This window comes from Spermophilus citellus (assembly GCF_964194105.1).
Source record: "Spermophilus citellus genome assembly, chromosome: 12".
Lineage (NCBI taxonomy): Eukaryota > Metazoa > Chordata > Mammalia > Rodentia > Sciuridae > Spermophilus > Spermophilus citellus.
In genome coordinates, this window is record NC_138198.1 from 97,336,182 (window position 1) to 97,354,812 (window position 18,631).

Sequence of the window (18,631 nt, forward strand, 5' to 3'; positions counted from 1 at the left end):
CCAGGGTACAGTTTCTTCTTACCCTATGGAAGATAGAACAGAAGTCACATATCAAGAGGAAAGATGATAACTGGACACGGCACATCTTACCATTCCAATTGAAACAGCCTGATGAGGTTCATTGTATTGGTACTAAAGGGTATTTTCAAAGTCTATTTCTGAGAAAGTAATAATAATAATAATAATAATAATAATAATAATAATAATAACTATAATAATAATAAAAATGTTTTAAGGAATAGAGAAAATTAGAATGAGAAAGCAAAGGAGACTGAGGGGCTTCTGTTTAGTTAAACCAGTTTGAAATCCTACCAACACAAACCAAGATGAAAATAAACAAGAGCCCTGGAAAAGCCAGTGACTATTTGGTTGTTGGTTCAAGAACACTTCCCTGGCTTTACCCGCAATGACCATAGCACGAACACTTTACAATGAATGAAGAGAGAGGAAGGGAAGGAAAACGTAGGATGACAAGAGAAAGGGTAAATAGTCAAGGGGGAAAGAAAGAAGTTTTCAGCTGTAAATGGTTATTGTCCCTTTGTCTACACAAATGTCAATCAGAGTAGCAATATGTTCTTGGATTAAAATGCAGTAGCATCTCAATCTCTATTTTGGTCTGGTTTCTTGCTCCCCAGATATAATCACTATACAAAATAAAGACAAATGAATAATGTTGGTATTTTTTAATGGAGGTTGCCTCTGAGTTTGGCTCAGAGACAATGGCCTGTGGTTGTATCTGATTATAACTCATCTCCATGGGGGCAGAGAGAGCTGTTGTAAATGTCTGAGAAATTATGAGCTTCTTTAGAAACATGAACTCTGTGATTATAATGACACTTGGCATTTGCACATTTTATAGCCTTTCTCATCTGAAAATCATGAAGCAATGTTTATATTATAACTAGATTCTTGTGTGTTGCTCTGGGGTTTATACCAATGAGTTCTTTTTACTTGTTTCCCCATTTTATTTTCTTTTTCTTGGAAGAGCAGACAGTGACTTAAAATATCAGGACAACTAAAATTCCCATTGCAAAAGGCAGTTTCAGAATTTGATAAAATGTATGAGGCTAAACTCAGGAGGCAGACCAAAGACATAGGGTACATCATCACTAGGTGTTAGTTCTCTAGGAGAACAGACCATTGTTTGGAAGTGAGCCTAAATGTAACCCCAGTGTCCAAGATTGCCCCACTCCCTGAAGGTAGAGTCATCTCTACATGTAAGCAGAGTTCATCATGATGTGACTTAAAAAAAAATAATAATAATATATATAAAAGCAAAAACAAACAGAACTCATGAGACTCCTTATTCTGAAAATATCTTCTCACTGGTCACTGGATGTTCATACTTTAACCATTATGTGTTAGTGATTTAAAATATCATCATCCATTAAGACAGGAAGATTTAGTCTACAGAATTTGCCTCAGCCAGTTTATAGGAAATTGAAAACAAAATGGGTACAGAACAGATTTTAAGTGTGTATGTTTGTGTGTGGCAATAAGAAGAGAAGGGCCCAAAACATGTTTGGGAGAATGTGGGTGGCAAAAGGAACTAGGAGAACTCAGCAAACCAGAGGATAAAGCAAAATAAATACAAAATAGATAGATGTTAAAAACCAGCTCTGACCACATACTATAACATCAAAAGACTGCCAAGTAATAATAATGATTTTCATTTATTTCTTGATATATTTCTCACTCAGAAGAAAATAGACTGAGAGGAAAATAACATTTGTTTTGAGCATCCCTAATGTAAAAATCTAAATACCAAAATGTTAAGAGATCTTAAATTTATTGAGCACCAATGTGGCACCACAAGCGAAAACTTCACATCTCACCTCACGTGACACATTGCAATTAAAAGGCAGGTACACTAAAAATATTGCATGTGGTGTATAGGTGTATATAATGTCTATGGATGTATTTATGTGAAAAATTATTTGTTTTTGAAATTCAAATCTACCTGGTAGCCTGTAGTTTTTATTTGCTAAATCTGACAAGCCTATCAGAGTACATCCCAGTAGAATAAATCAATTCACAGGACAAGTCTATCTATAGGCTAAGCATACACCTTCGGGTTGTTTTTTAACTTGTGCTTTGCTGATGGTCTCTGATCTTCCATATACCAGATTCGGATCATCAGAGATGTCTCTTGCTCCTGCCTGAATCTCCCAGGTTTTTCTACCTTGCTGGTACTGAGGGCCTTGGCCTCTCCATCGGGGAATTGTCCAACTTCTTATATTGGGCTTAGTGGACTGGCCCTGTGTTATTGCCAACTAAATGGAGCAAAGCATATTTATGAAGACAAAACACAGACTTCCAGAAGTCTCCAATTACTAGCTTAGATATTTGAAGACAATCTCCTTAACTGACAAGGTGGCTACAGTAGCAAAGTGCTTTGTACATTCTAATAAGACACAGAATAAGATCACATGACTGGTACCCAGATGTAAAATAAATATTGTCAAATCGTGTGGTAGAGAAAGAAGTTGAAAGAAAATTTTGATGTGTTAGTACTCCCTTTAGAGTTTAGCCCCCTGAACACTAACACCCTAAAAGCTATCTTTTCCTTCTGAGTCTTCCAGCCTTCATCTCCCCTTGAGAATGACCCAGTTCCTTGTCACAGGGTAAAGCTGGGTTTTGGCAATCAGTAAATGTCTTTGCTATTCAAAATTGCTCTAGAAGCTGCATTTCAGGCACCTCTTCAGTGAGCAGGTTCCTGGTCAAGTTCAAAAAAGGAGCCATACCTCCATTGGCAGGATGCTGTGTTGAAGTCAGACTTCAGAGGCATGGCTTTGTGCAGCCTCCTGGGATTTCGCTGGGCTTGAATCGCCTGTGACCTCTGTGCCCTTACAACATCACAGAAAACACCATCACGGTGCCCACTAATTGGTCACCTTGATGTCAGTCACAGGAAGGAGATCAAGGACAGAGCCGATCCTGGAAAGTGAACTACACACACTCTCGGAGGTGGTCTCTACAGGTCAGGCTAACCTCCTGCTGAGAGCACAGTGCGAGGGAACCTTACCCCAGGACTACTTAAAACATGGCTGTGCTGCACGCGAACAAAGGACAGGTGGCCCCATGAATGACCCTCTCCTGGCCACCCACAAAGTCCAAATTGTCAGCCTTTCACACCTATTATGCTCCATTATCTGAGGAAAACACTAAGTGCCATGCTCTGATTCTAGCACATACAAAGGAGGCTCTTGAAATTAGTTTCTGCTTATTGGTTTTTTTTTTTAAATTATTAAGATTATTCTATTTTTAAGACAGCAAATCAATCATGGATTGCTGGAGTGTTACATGCAAGGTGCATTTGAGAAGCTCACTGTAATAACAATCACAATTTTCTTTAGAATCCAAATGCAATGTGTGTTATGTGAATAACTTATTAAGGAGTGGGAAGAAACGCAAGGAATAAATTGAATATGTCTTGTCATTATTTTCTGTGGATTGAAACTTTTGTGAATTCTAAAATTCGAAGAGAGAGAGAGAGAGAGAGAGAGAGAGAGAGAGAGAGAGAGAGAGAAACAATTGCAGCAGCAAGTGGGGCTTATTAAAAGTATTTTATTCTGCAGATCAATTTACCAAATGAAATATTTCATTTGGATAATGAGATCATTTTTTTTTCTTTTTTTTCTTAGTATATTAATTATCCCCTGTTCCAATGTCAGGCCTAGGAGTCTCTAAAAAGATCTATTTGTCTGTTTTTAGCAGGAGACTAAGGTTTTGAAGAAATCAGGAAAACTTGGAACCAAGAAAACACCTTGGTCAATTAACATTGTAGACACCACAGTCATAATGAGAACCAACCTGGAGCTTCTGAGAATGGAATCCACTGAAAACAGCAAGGTCCAATTCTTGGATGGCTTGTTGAATGGATGAGAAAGTAACAGTTCATACTTGGACACATGAGAGTTCAAAAAGGCCTTTATATGTCTTGTAAGACAAGAGCAGGTGAATACCTTTTCAGTAACTTAATGAAGGAAATTCCTGTGGGGACATACCTAGGAATGGTGAGACTCCTGTTCATGATGTTCCATATTTTGGGAGTGGTGGGATAGCCAGCCACTCAGTGGATAGATCCAGCCACAGTGGTTAGTAAAACCAGCATCTCACATGACAATGGCAGAGTGAAATAACTGATCCCCAGTGGGAATTGAGGCACTGTGTACATGTATTACTAACTTATAGGATAACATTTGTAACTAAATTCTCATAATAAAATTAATAAATTATTTTCTCTTATAAAAGACTTGATTTCTCCTCTCTCCTTTAAGTTTAAAAAAACAAAGAACACACTTTGGAAACTTAGAAAAAATCTGAATAAATCTTCTAGCTTAATTTGTTTGTAGTTAATTGCTCTCATCACTGGTTTTAGAAGTCACTTAACTCAACAGCAAAGTCATAGAGCTCTGCTGGCTGTACTAACACATAATTCCTCTGATTTTTGTCACCTCATTAGTATTGTTTTAAATGATTTTTGTATGTGTGTGTGTGTGTGTGTCAGGGTGTGACTGGTGATATTTTTGTCTAGCCAAAACTACTACTTAAAGCCACCAACCCCTTCACTTGGGCCTGCACATGGATATTATGGACAATCTTTTGACATGGAAGAGCCAATATTTTCACCTTAACATCATGCTAACACCGCCATTTTCTGAACACTTGTCCTATGAAGAACAGAAATGTTGCTTTTGCATGTAAAGACCATCATTGCCTCGAGCTTCCTTAATTTCAGCCACAGTTCCCCATACCTCACATCACTGCGTTTCTTCATCCCTTAAATATTCCTAAGCCTTATCCTCAGAGACGTGGGGTTGAGTCTGGAGGCTCCCTCTCTTCACCTTTAGCTGCCTCATAAATATACTCTCTCTATTCCTGAATTACTTCAGAGATTGGCATACTAAGCAGTAGGCAAAATGCATAGGTTTGGTAACACAGTGACATTTTTAAAAAGTGACATTTTAAAGACGATTCTCTTCCATAGAAAACTTGAAGAAAATAGGATCAGGCATCAGATTAGGGAGCTCAGTAAAGAAAATAAATATTAGAATAAACATAAGAAGTTATATAAATATAACACTATAAGAAGTCTGGGTGGTCGTGGGGGATCAACTCAGTTATTAGCATTCTAAAGAATCAGATGAAGTGGAAGCATTAACTTTGCTGCTTTCTCCATCTTCTCCCTCCTGTGGTTGATTATCAAAGCCCGGGAATTTCTCCAAGGAAAAATAACTAGAGCAGAGGGGCAGAAATAACAATCAAACTGTAGTCTGTGCCTCCCTTTGTCAATGGAGGACTGCAGCATCAGGGACAGATTGCATTATTCTAGATATTATCTAATGAAAACTGAGTCAGGAACCAAGGGACAGGGGAGGAACCAAAATCAGGGACATGGAACCAGCTGCAAAGACACCTATTGGACAGGGGTAACTTGCTTAACGAGTTTAACTACCTTTTAAATACCTTTCTATCTCTACCGTTCTGTGATTGCAGATTCAAGAAGAGGCCTGGGAGAAAGGAATAAAGAGACACTTGAGAAATTGTTTTGTAGTATGACTCCATTAGATAAGGGACCCAGAGTTTCAGCCTTAATAAAAGCTTGGGTAACTTCTTAGTATTATGGGAATGAAATAAAAGGGGCCTGAGGGCTAAGTCCTTCCTTCTCACGCAAGAGGACTATTGAGGGTTCATCTTCTCAAATGTGAACTCCGCTGGGTAATCAGTCATCCCCATGGTAACCCAGCAACTTTTAATTGTCTTTAATTAAGGGGCCACAGAGGCAATCAGCCACATTTCTAGCACATTAATGAGGGAACATGTGTAGTGTCAAAATGGCTGCTGGAGGAAAGCAGTGCTCACACAAACCAGGAGTCCTGGCTGAATTTCTAAGGGGAAATGCCCTAGCAGGTACAGCCTTGAAATTCCTCCTCAGATTATCAGGAGAGAGAGAGAGAAAAAAAAAGAGAGAGACAGGAAGTAATTTCAATAATGTCTGGAGCAGGGATTAAAAAAAAATGGGAAAAAAAGTAAAAGAACAAACAGGGCCCTCTTATCTGAATTACTAGAACAAATAGGATATAATAAGAAAGTATAATTTTTAAAGATGGAAAAAGCCAAAGGAAGACAAATTGAGGAGTCAAACAAAGCTAAGGAGGAAGACTTGTGACTTTGCCCAAAACCTAATGTTGGATTAAGAAGTAGGGTTGGAAATTTGGGCCTCTGCAGTCCACCTAAAGTGTTGCCTCCTTCCCCAGTAGTTTTCTCTGACCGTGACAATATATGTTAGTCACTTTTATTTTTTCCTGAGTATTTACTGACCTCATTTGTTTAGGAGGTTTTAACTAATTTTAAAAGGTGATGTAGTCTCTGTGGTGACATCTTTGTCTAGCCCAAGCTGGTTAAAGCCACCAACCCCTTCACTTGGGCCTGCAGGATGAATTTTGTTAATTTCCTCAATAAAACTTCTTACCTCACCCTGGCAAGGAGTCTCATCACCCAGCTCTTCTCTTCTCCATAAACACTTTCCATGTTAGTGTACATCTACATATTAAATTTGTTTTTTGTCTCTCTCTCTCTCTCTCTCTCTCTCTTTCTCTCTCTCTCTCTTTCTCTCTGAGGAACAAAGTCTTTGTTTGGTTCACTGATGTATTCTCTGTATATAGAGAGGAACCTAGCACAAAACAAGGATCTATACATATTTGAGGAATCATATGGGTAAGGTAAGCAAGTTTTGCAGTAGCTTAGGTAACTACCTCAATTGCAGCCTCAGTTGCAGGTTGGAGATGGGATAGGAACCTAACTTACCTGCCTGAATGATGTTCAAGGAAGAAAAACCATCTTGGAATGTAAGCACTGAAAACAAGACTTGTAATGCCAAGACAGAAACTTCGAGTTAAGTCTTTAAACTGAAATTCTGACAAATGTGAAAGAAGGCATGACATTATTGAGAACAGATCCACACTTATTATTATTATTAATCTCTACATACTTCATCAATTCATCCACCCTTCCTTTTTTCTTTTTTCAGAGATAGGTATATAAATGATTGACAGTAGGTAGACAGACCATAGAACCTTTCAATTGTACTATTACTGGGTTTCTTATCTCTAAACCCAAGCATTTCCACTTTATCTCCCTCCCAGTATGCTCAAAATAGCATGCACTTTCCAGATATTTATCCAGTTAAACTTCTGAATAACAAACCAAATATTATTTCTGTACCCACTAAAAAGTCACATTAATATTATTTCACATTTCTGTGAAGACTTTTGCATTCAGAAAGTTTGTAAAATGATAACAGTAATGGTTAAATTTCCAGTGCTGTTTTAGGTCAGACAAGATCTGTGATTCTCATGTCATATTATAGGACTTGGTTGGTCTGAATTATCTACCTAAACATAAAGCTGGTTTTGGCCTGGCAGGGCAACAAATGGGAAAGGAAAAGAAGAAAATAACTTCTATGGCTTAAAGGAAAATAATTTTCTGCCTTAGTTTTCTTCCCCTTTCTTGCACTTCACCATTCTATCAGGAGAGGAATATTTTTGCCTCTACAAGAAATAACCTCTCTTTCATGCACTGGAAAAAAATAGTCATTTTTTAGCTGCTTTCTGGGATATTCTGACAAATTTTCAGGCTGCATGAAATGCAGAGACCTCTGACATTCCAGGTGGCTTGAAAGTGAGCAAGAAAGGAAATAAAGGGGAGCCCTCTTTCATTGATAGTATTTGTCCCATTGAATGGCAAAATATAGAACAAATTGATCATAATGGCAATGGTAATGGTCCTATGTAGTCACCACTGTCTGTTTTCTCACTGTTTTTATGTTTGACTCCTGTTAGTCTGGTAATCTCTTTGAAAAAGCATGAATTGTATGTAAAAGTACAAAATACGAAATTGCAAGATTTTTGTTTCTTTAACTTTCTCCCAGTTAATTAAATTGAAATGGAGACTGTGCTGTTTGCAGATTTAAAAAAAATAGCCAATTGAAATTTAATTGCTATCCTTTTTTTTCTTCCGTATTCATGCCCTGAAGCTAAATTAATGATCAGTTATAAGCAATTCAGCTAAAAGACTATTATGACTTTTGGATGAAATTAAACCTTGGACCATATAGTGAATAAAATAACTTCTAAGATAAGAATGACAACTCTATGATAAATAACAAAGGGTTAACACATTTCTCTGTGTTCTTTTTTGTTCTCTCTCTTTTTCTTTAAACAATTACAGAGAGACAGGAGGCTCAAGTGTATTCTAGGACCAGTAGCTGTTGTAAATCAAATTAATTACTTTTGCCCAAAACTGTCCTCAGTGGAGGATTTTTGGCCATTGGACTGTTAATATGTCTTTACTTAATCACTGTCCTATAATGTCATCCCCTTGATAGCAGGGATGAACTGGAGCAACAGCAATCTTTTCACCTTTCCTAAAGTCCCTACAAGACCCTGATTTATAGGGTGAGAGTGTAATGTATCATTTAGCAAAAGATTGCCTACCCCTCAGATGCCCCCTTTTTTCTTTGGAGCCCAATAGAACCCAGACAAGCTGATACGGGAGGTGACCTTTATATTTGTCTTTCTCTTACAGCTTTATCTCTGGTTTTAGTTCCATTTGAATTTCTTTCTTTGGATTTTAAAACATCTTTGGAAGACATTTTATTTATCAAGACATTCCACTTTCCCATCTCTTTGATTAAGAACAACTTGTTTTCACAATTGTTCACACGAAACACTACACCAGTTTAGCCAAGCTCACAAGGGTGTGCATGTTAAAAATCGAGGCTACATGGAGAGCCATGTGTTGATTCAGGGAAACACAATATGGTTTCGGTCTTCATGTCTACATTGCCACCATAGCCAAGACAAACAGAATACTAGAGGAGTGTCCAGATAACAGTAAAACACCAACTTATTTACTTTTGATATTTTTGTTACAATTGAATTTTATTCATTTTTAAGTAAACCATCTTTATTTTTTGTTTTTTTTTTCCTCTTTCAAGAATGCTAAAATCCACATAGTCAGAAAGCTTTCTCTTGGGGCTAGGCTTGTAGTTCAGTGCTGTAGGAAGAACGCTCAGCTAGCACATATGAGGCACTAGGTTTGATCCTCAGCACCACATAAAAATAAAATAAAGGTATTGTGTTCACCTACAACTAAAATATATATACTTAAAAATGAAAAATATTTTTCTGATTAAATGCCAATTGAATGGGGAGAAAGCTAAGGCATATTTGAATAAAAGGAGTAGCCTGTATTTGAATACAAAATATTCCATATCCCATGCATACATATATATCTGAAATCTGGGTATATTGGACAGCATTTTATCAAGCTCCGTCTGGCTTCTGACTTCAACACACCCATAGATGGACTGAGAAATTGTTGCCCAATCTCTGTGATTTCAGGAAAAAATACCTCCCCCTGAGAGCAAGTTTTACAAGACAGCTCAGTTGGTTTGGGAAGGAGTGGAGTGGAGTCCCCAAGATCTCCGTGACTTCCTTGCAAGAGAAGTCAGTCTTACTGGTTTCAGTGTTTTGCTGGAGAAAGCTACAGTTGATTCTTACGGCCTAGATTTGGATCTCCTATAATTGCATTCAGTATTTTCATTTTAATTTCTATTTTTTTTTAGTATAAGTTTATAGTAAAGAATCAAAAAGTACAGGGTCAAGGCATATTAGGCAATGACCTCACAGCATGTCATGAAGGTAACATATGTAATTTATGAAAATTGTTTTGTAGGAATTCTCAAGGTGGCTCCTCTGCTCATTGTCTTTCTCTGTTGCAAGGGTTAATGACTGGAACTTGAATGATGAACCACAGGAAAACTACTTTGCTCAACAATATACGATTTAAAACTCTAGTGATTGTTTTTGGTCAGTTTCTTGCAATCTGCAAGGTAATTTTTTTCAATTTATTTGGAATTAGTCAAGTGCACTATTGAAAAGGCAGAGTGAATTGATGCTAAATAGTTTTTGGAAGATGTAATTGTCTGATGATTTGTAAATAGCCAAGCTTATCAAAAAAGTAATTTAAATGTTATGCTGACAATTTTGTTCAGTTTGGTGTACTCTGTAAACTGGGGAATCCAATTTTTTGCCCCCATTAGCATGAGAATTATTTTTGCTTGGCTAAATAATTTGAAGGCCTAAGGACGTCCAGAGTTTGGGAATATGAACTTTTAATGATTTATTACCCAGCATAAACATCACTCAATAGATGATAATGCCAAAGTGCTTTTTAATAACCAAATTTTATGCATTGTTTAATGGTTGGAATGTGTTCCAAATACATTCTATTAATGTACATCTTGGGAGAAAATGGGAATTCAACAAGTCTCTTTTCATTTCCCTTATTTTGCCTCTTGCCCCATCTGTTTGTGCTATTCAATGTGAGCATTCTAAACTCCAAAGTGACTGTTCTTCAGGTGAAAGAACTCTGACAAACTCATTATTAAAAACATATTAAGGGCTTGATAATATTTAATGTGTTATTTAATAGTAGTAAAATAATACAAAATAGTTATTCGCAAGGTGATATATTTTCTAAGGACTTTACGTAAATCATTCTTTTTCTAACTCTACAGTAAATATAAAATAGGCGTATTATCCCTAAATACCATAAAGTATTTAGGGATTTGTAGAGAGGTAACTAGGCCTAAGAGTTAATTTGCTGTGGTCATACATCTAACCAGCCATTAAGCTTAGACTCAAAACTTATACACTGTATGACCTTGGGTGTTAACTACCATGTAATATTGTCATAAATAAATACACAACAAAAATCAGATGGATAATGGTGTGTGTTCAATTTCTGGGCAAGAAATGTTTTGAGTAAACCTCCTTGAAAGACAGGCATGTGGGCCCTTTACCTATCAAGCTTAACTTCATATGTACTGTGTGGTTCAAATATTATTTTGTATCACACTTAGGGGTAACAACCTATTTGGAAACAGAAGTTGAAGTTACAATTACAGACCACTTTACATAAAAATTGAAAAAATAGCAGATAAAAAAAAAAGCAGGAGTGGAGAGGGTGATTTGGGTCCATGAGCTCTGAAAATTCACATTCATTACCAGATCAAAGAATAATAAAAACTTCTGCTGACAAACATCATTAATTCAAGTTCATATAAAGATGGGATAGACTGTTTTGTTCCTCCAAAAAATTGTCTCCTCTGAAGCCCCTCAGAGGAGGTACTCATTAAGGATAAAATGATGTTTTTTTTTTTTTTTTCTGATACCAATGGCTAAAGCCATTCCCCCAGTATTTTCATTAACATCTGAATCTAGGCTCAGTCTCGTTTTAATTACCTCTTAGAGTCATGGATCAGGCATTTGTCCCAGGACAAGGATAGTAGAAGCAATGGATGACCCAGGCAGGGACTTCTTGCAGAGAGCAGTTTTAGATGGAGCACTATGGTAAAAGTCTCAAAAAGTCCAAGAGAGAATATGAAGCCTTGTAAAAAGAAGAAAAAAAAAATACCCAGGAGGAAGAAGTGTGAAAGGTAGGAGGGATTTAACAAAGAAAAGCTTACGCCTGATTTGTCTATTGCACCTTCTTCAATGGCCCTGGCTTAGATGCTTCCATGTATTTCAATTAGCTTTGATTTCTACTGCTGGGACTGGAATGCATGCACAACAGTAAGAAGGAGCTGCATAAGCCGGAGGTGTAGCAGGCTCACTGCTCTGCTGTTTTGTTCTACTGCATTGAATAAAATGAATCTTTTCAAACAGGTAAATTTTCCAACAGAAATGGCCCAAACAGCCTCAGCTCATTGAATAGAAAGCGTAATGGTGATCTAAACCTATTACCTTCAATGGAGTCTGTGACATTTTCTTCCAGCATATTGATTGGCAAGAGAGAGGGAGAGGGAGAGAGAACTTTTTCCTCCACTCTTTGCGTCAGTCATTGTAATGCTAGTCACAAAGCATTAAAAAGCCATGAGAATCAACAGGCCTGGCTCTTTTGTAACAGAAGTAATAAATGATTTTACTGAGCAGAATTAAAATGCTGTTTAAAATCTACTTTGTACAGATTTTCGAATTTCTTACCAAAAAGATGCTGCTTCCTCCCCTACAAAATCAGAAATTTTAAAAAAATCTTATTAATTAACAGCTTTCAGCAAGTATGCATATCTTCTATGAAAGATTCTGGGATCCCTTTACAGAGAAATATCATTAGTACCATTCATCTTAAAAAAATACCCTCACTCACATGAATGTTCATCCTAAATAATTTGTGATTTAGTTTGAGAAATGTCAAACTCATTTAAACTAACATGGACTGCAACATCTTTTGGGCAGAAATGTTTCCTTCTTGTAGTTGTTGTTAGGATTAGTTGTATTGCTATTGTTATTGGGATAACACAAGTAGTGAAGAGAATCAAATCGAGCCTCATTACATTGAAGCATGGCTTGTGTAGTTGTGGTGGGCACTGAGCTTTTTATTAGGGTACGATTGAAATATCTCAATTTCACTGATTATAATGACCAGCTTATTCGAATACTACAAGGGAATGTGGAACTTTTACAATCTCCTAATGTCCAGGTAAATATCATTCATTATTTTCCACAAAAAAGTAATTTTCTACATATGACATAAACATTTTTATACAGGGAACACTATCATGAGCTCCAAAGAATTGTATAACAGCAAGCATCTCAAAAACAGATGAGAAATGTGTGGTTAGAAAGGTAACTACTAAACTATCTTTATTATTAATGTTATTAACTTATATTGAAACCATTTGTTTTGGTTTTATCTTAATTTGGTCCATTTCACACCTTGTCTCTAATATTTATATGTACTTTCTCTTTGTCTCAGTATAAACCTATTGCATTTCATGTTATCTGAATTTTATAATCTAGCCTATTACTTACAAGCAATCTGCTGCTACAGTTGTTCCTAGGTGTTTTTATAAACTAATTTAACATCTGCTAGTACTATATAACATATCAACCTACAAATGGCCAATAGAACTTAGCATTGCGGTGAATTACCATGTAGATAAATGGAGTTGCATTAGTAATTGTAGGATCCACTCTATATTTCATGGTAACTCGATGAATAATCAGTGTTATCTGGACTATTTTCTTTCCAGTAATGCATGCAATCCACATTCAAATCTAATTGCATCTAAGGTAAAGGATCATACAAACTACTTTTTTTAGTAAATTAACTGATATTTTTTGAAGTAATTAATTGGTATAGATAATAATAGAAAATGTGTTTGCTAGTGTAGAAATAAGAGACCTAACAAGTAGAAAGAATGCAAGTTGAAATGACTGTCTAGAAGTCCCTTTGCCATTTTGATGGATGTGGACAATTGAGCGCTCATACAAGGCAGCTCTCTTGTCAGGGATACACTGGATATAGGAAAGATAATAGCCACAAGGGCATCTGCTGGTGGAATCAAGTTTCTCAGGAAAGGGACACCTAGTTACAAGTTGGACACTTAGGAATTGGGCTGAGAACTTAGGCATTAGTCTGCCTGCCAGATAAAGAAGTATCTCATAAAATGTACTTTACAAATAACCTGGACCAAATTCCCCAATGCCTTATCAAAGCTAAGTTAGAATGTGTCACCACCCTTCAGAGAGAGATCTCAAAACCAAATTATAGATGAGCACAGCAGTAAAATATCTCCAAGGTACAGATGATGAAACATGCTGAGAGGGGGAGTCAGAATTTAACCACTTAAATATCTTCTAAATCCTCAAAATTAAATAGTCTTTTTTTATAGTGGGCAGAATTGTGAGAGAGCCTCCAGATTCCTTTTGCATGGCATAGATGACTGGATGATACCCTATGTAATGGTTAATTTAAACTGTCAACTTGATTGAATTAAGACATGCCCAATATTAAGAGGCTTCTGGGTATATCAATTAGAGTCTGACTAAGAATGATTGGCATATGGGATAGAGAAATGAAGTGAAGACCCTCCTGAAGTGTGGGCATCACTAATAGGATGGTGGCTTGGATGGAATAAAAATTGCAAGAACAAGGAAGCAGAAGTTGCAAGTTCAATTCTTCTTGGATGGTTCTTGTAATGCACAGCTACTGGATTCTACACCTCTCCATCCTGCAGACAGCCATTGTGGACTATCCAGTTTCTGGTCGTCCTATAAGCAAATCTAATAAATCCCCCTTTTATAATCACACCTCCTGATGATTCTGTTCCTCTAGAGAACCCTAATATACCCTCCAAATGAATAGGGTATGACTTGTCAATGTGATGGAATAGCTGTATCTTAACTAGTGAATGTTCTTTAATTCAAATTGCTTGAAAATAAGAAGAGGAAGGGACATCCAAAGCATATTTGTGAAGCAGATCTATTCCACAGATTATCAGTCTGTTATCTTGGTCTCTGGTCATCATTACCAAAAATTTTTGAGAAACAAAGCATCAGGCAGACACTTCCTGACTCTTAGTCCAACATCTTTATAGAAGCCACAGGACGTTTCAAGGGCTCTCCACATGTTGGTAATTGGCCAAAGGGTGGAATTCATTTTTCTTTATTTTTGAACTACCCCTGGTGTTTTCAGAGTAGAAGAAGAAAGTTGACATTGCCTCAGTTTATGTTCTTATATTTTGGAACTTCCCATTCAGGAGCCACATCTTTATTGAAAATAGTTAGAATTACTCCTCTTACCAACAAAGTGTACAGAGCATTTCACCTACCTAGAAAGACCACTTAGAGATTTGTAGTCAAATTTGAGAGTCATTAATTTACTTCCCAATGTGTTAATTCTTACAGGAAGAAAATGGGGTAAATTTCAAAGTCAAATCAGACATATCAGCTTAGTAGTTTCATTTATAAAATACAAGTCACTGGGGCTGGGGTTGTAGCTCAGCGGTAGAGTGCTCGCCTTGAAGCACGAGACCCTGGGTTTGATCCTCAGCACCACATAAAAATAAATAAGTGAAACAAAGGTATTGTGTCCAACAACAACTAAAAATAAATATTAAAAAAATACAAGTCACACCATCTCTCTTAAATTAACAATTTGAAATTCAAAAGCCTCAGATCCAAATTTTGTTTTTGTATTAGGTATACCTGTTTCTTCTCTATATTGCTGGACCTTTGGATTTCTTTTACATCAGTTTTTAAAAATAATGATCTTAAATCCCCACATCCCTTCTCAAATTATTAATTGAGCTTTTTGGGAGAAAAACTGTAAAGCATCTCGTAAGATCACAATATCAGGAGAGATTTTATGAGTTCTTTACACCAGGATTTTCCCTTCCCTCTTATAACCAATACGTTGAATGTTTAAGTTCCTCTTCAATATCACTGACAAACTACATTCACTCTTCAAAAAAAAATCTATAAAGAGAAAGGGCTGAGAATGTGGCTCAGTAGTTGGGTAGTTGTGTGCTTGCCTAGAATGCACAAAGCCTTGGGTTTAATCTCCAGTACACCACATGTACACACAATCTCAACAGATTGAAGAATTCATTCTCTTTTAAGGAAGCTGATTCTATTTTAGACATCACTAAATTTTTTTTAGGTAAATATAAAATAAATAGATTCATGTCATATTTATTACATTGCTGATGTGAACTACAATTGTATTCCTTTTGTGACTCCCTCACTCATCCTACAAACAACTCTGGAAACCACACCTGCTCCATGTCAGAGCTCTTCACATCATTTTGGACACCACCTTGTAAGCTCCTTAAACTCTACCCTCCATTGCTGTTAACTCTGCCTCCTTTGTTGAGTTACTGAAGGGTGATTGAGCACTGAAAAGTGTTTATAAATACTTTTCAAGAAGTGTAGTACCTCAGCATAGACATAACGTTCTGACTTCAGTTGACCAATTACAAAATGAGTGAAGTATGAGTTAAATGATCAATTTTCTAAAATCAAAATGTCAGATTTTTTCAGTTAACTCATTAAGCTGCTTTAAAGACAGTGTGGGTTTCTGGATCCTGTGAAGGGTGTGTGGGTGGATTGGAGAAACTGACGATAAAGACATATATTAAATATACAGAATCAGATTCCAACCTTCAGATTTGAAGTGGATGTCATCATGCAATGTTTTCTACCTATTTGCAGCTGTCAGCTGTGACTCCCATCAGAGTGGTGTAGCTGGTCTTTTTTAGTATTTTAATATAAATGCACAAAACACTAGGATTGAACATAGAGACCCAGAACACCCTAGGAGAGACCCTCTATCAGGTTGAAATTAATTGCTTCAATCAGTGCCCTTTTCATCAGTCAGTTATAATTAAATTGCAAAATAATCCAATCTACATCTTCATATTTGTCTAAAAGGATGCCATGTGAGGCCTAGAGCCGATCAATATCTGGTTGAAGTGCATACACAAATCATCCACCATTCGCTCGATCTATTAAGTAAAAATAGCATTTAAGGAAATAGGATGAATCTAGAAATGCTTTTTAAACTAAACTAAATGATTTCTATTAAGAAGCACACAATGAAAAATATAGGGTTGATAATAAATATTAATTGAGGACAGTATCAAAATCATGTATTTATGGTTAGTAAAATTCAACACCTTCTCCTTTGAAATTACAGTGTTGAGTAAAGAGCAACAGGCCCATAGACATGACTTCCATTCTTCCATGTCCCTTATTGAAATTTTAATACTTCAAAGTCACACAAAGACACTCACAATGATAATGAAATGAAATATGGTAGCTCATAGAACTGACCTTGTGAATTTTTAATCTTAAAACTATTGTCAAGATTTAGAGAAACAGGCCACGGTATGGCTCACTGTACAGTACACTTAGAATGTGTGAAATCCTCAGCATAAAACATTGAAAAATAAAACAGAAACTGCTTAGAAAAACGATGCAAAAAATGAAACCCATGAGATCCGCCTCATTGTGATACTTTGCCCTAAACTTCCAGCCACCCTTGCCAGGATACTATTGTGTTGTTTTGTGAAAATCAGATTGATATCATCACTTGAATTCCAAGTCTCCTCTGCCCTCCTCTAAAACTCTTCATACATGGTCAGGAGTAATTCACAACATTTTCTGCAAATTCCTTCAATGCTCTAAAGTGCAATACTTAATGGCCAACAGATACTATGGCAAATATAAACTGTCTGACTCTTTCTGGAAAATTTTTGATTAAAAAAATTATTTTATGAATACATTTTATCCTTTCATGCTTTAAAATAATTATCCATAATTGAAAAGAATGAAGCAATACAGATTGTGAGCACTTTTTTTACACTGCTGTTTTCTCTTAATGTTAAATTAAGCTACCCTTCCCAAGTACAGCTATAAAAGGCCTTTAAGTTCCTCTAATATGTTTTTATTATAAGCATCATTTTATGCTTTTTCATTATTCCATTACAGAAACAAGCTTCTATCATTTTATGCTAAACCTAGTTGTTTGGGATCTTCCTTCAAATCTAAGAGATTGTTAGATGTTTGGAGATATATATATATATATATATATATATATATATATATATATATTCATAAGAGTTATTATTAGGGAAAAGGAATGTGTTAATGTATGTTTTCTTATTAAAATAATTTATTCAATATTTCATTATACTAAAAAAATACAATAAAAGATGAAAGTAAGCGAAGATGACAAAACATTCTCATTCTTTCTCTGTCCATATCGTGGCATCTTAATCTCCTTTTCTGTACACAAAGAATGTTTGCGTTTGTTTTGTTTTTCTGGTTGTCATGTACTTATTTGTAAATTTCAAACAACAAACAATAGGTAAAACAAAATGACAAAAACAATAGAAACAGCTCGAACAGTGTACTGCATCTGTTACTTAGCTGCACATCATTAACAACTTTCCATCCTGAAATTCATTAGCTCTGATCATTAAATATATTCATCTTTCTGCTTTTTGGTGCTTTGCAGGCAGCTGGGTCCAGGTAACTTCCATGGGCTCCTCCCACCTTTGAAAGGAGACTCTGTATGCTTTTAGGGGCAGATCCTGTCACAGTGGTCCTGTCATATTGGTCCCCAGTGTTACAGAGAGTGGAGGCCTTATCTTTCTTCAGAAAAGGAAGGACTTGGATAATGGAGGGGACTCAAGAAAGGACACTGAGTAGAGGAGTATTGGGAAGATAGCAGTTCAGATTACAATGTCCAGAGAAAGAACAAATAATTAACACATCCAGAATATGTCAAATTTTTGTCATAAAGTAGCATTTCTAGAGAGTTGCACAGAAGTCTAGAAGGGTAGCCCACAAGGTTACTTGAGGTCATTATTGAGACTCTGGGCAGACAATCCAGAATGGAATCAAATCTCACCAGGTAGTTGGAATTGCCAGAAATAAATATTGTTTTGTGAAAGAAAACCAAGACTTTAAGATGTAGATGAAAAGGCTACAATTCAGGCAAGGTTCAGAACTGAAAAAAAAAAATGGTGGTACATGGTAGAGATGAAAGAAGAAGGCTAGTCTTTTAGCCTATTTAATTGAAAAGGAAAGCACAGGCAATATCTGAATACAACTACGGATGTCCCACAACTGTCACAGGTCTACTTATTTTCCACTGGACTCAATTTTTGAGTTTTTTAAGGAACTATCATGGGGAGAGGTACATATTTGAAAAGTAGTCCAACAAGTGAATATTGCTCATTTAACGATCAGTTCCTTCTTAGCTACATGGAGGT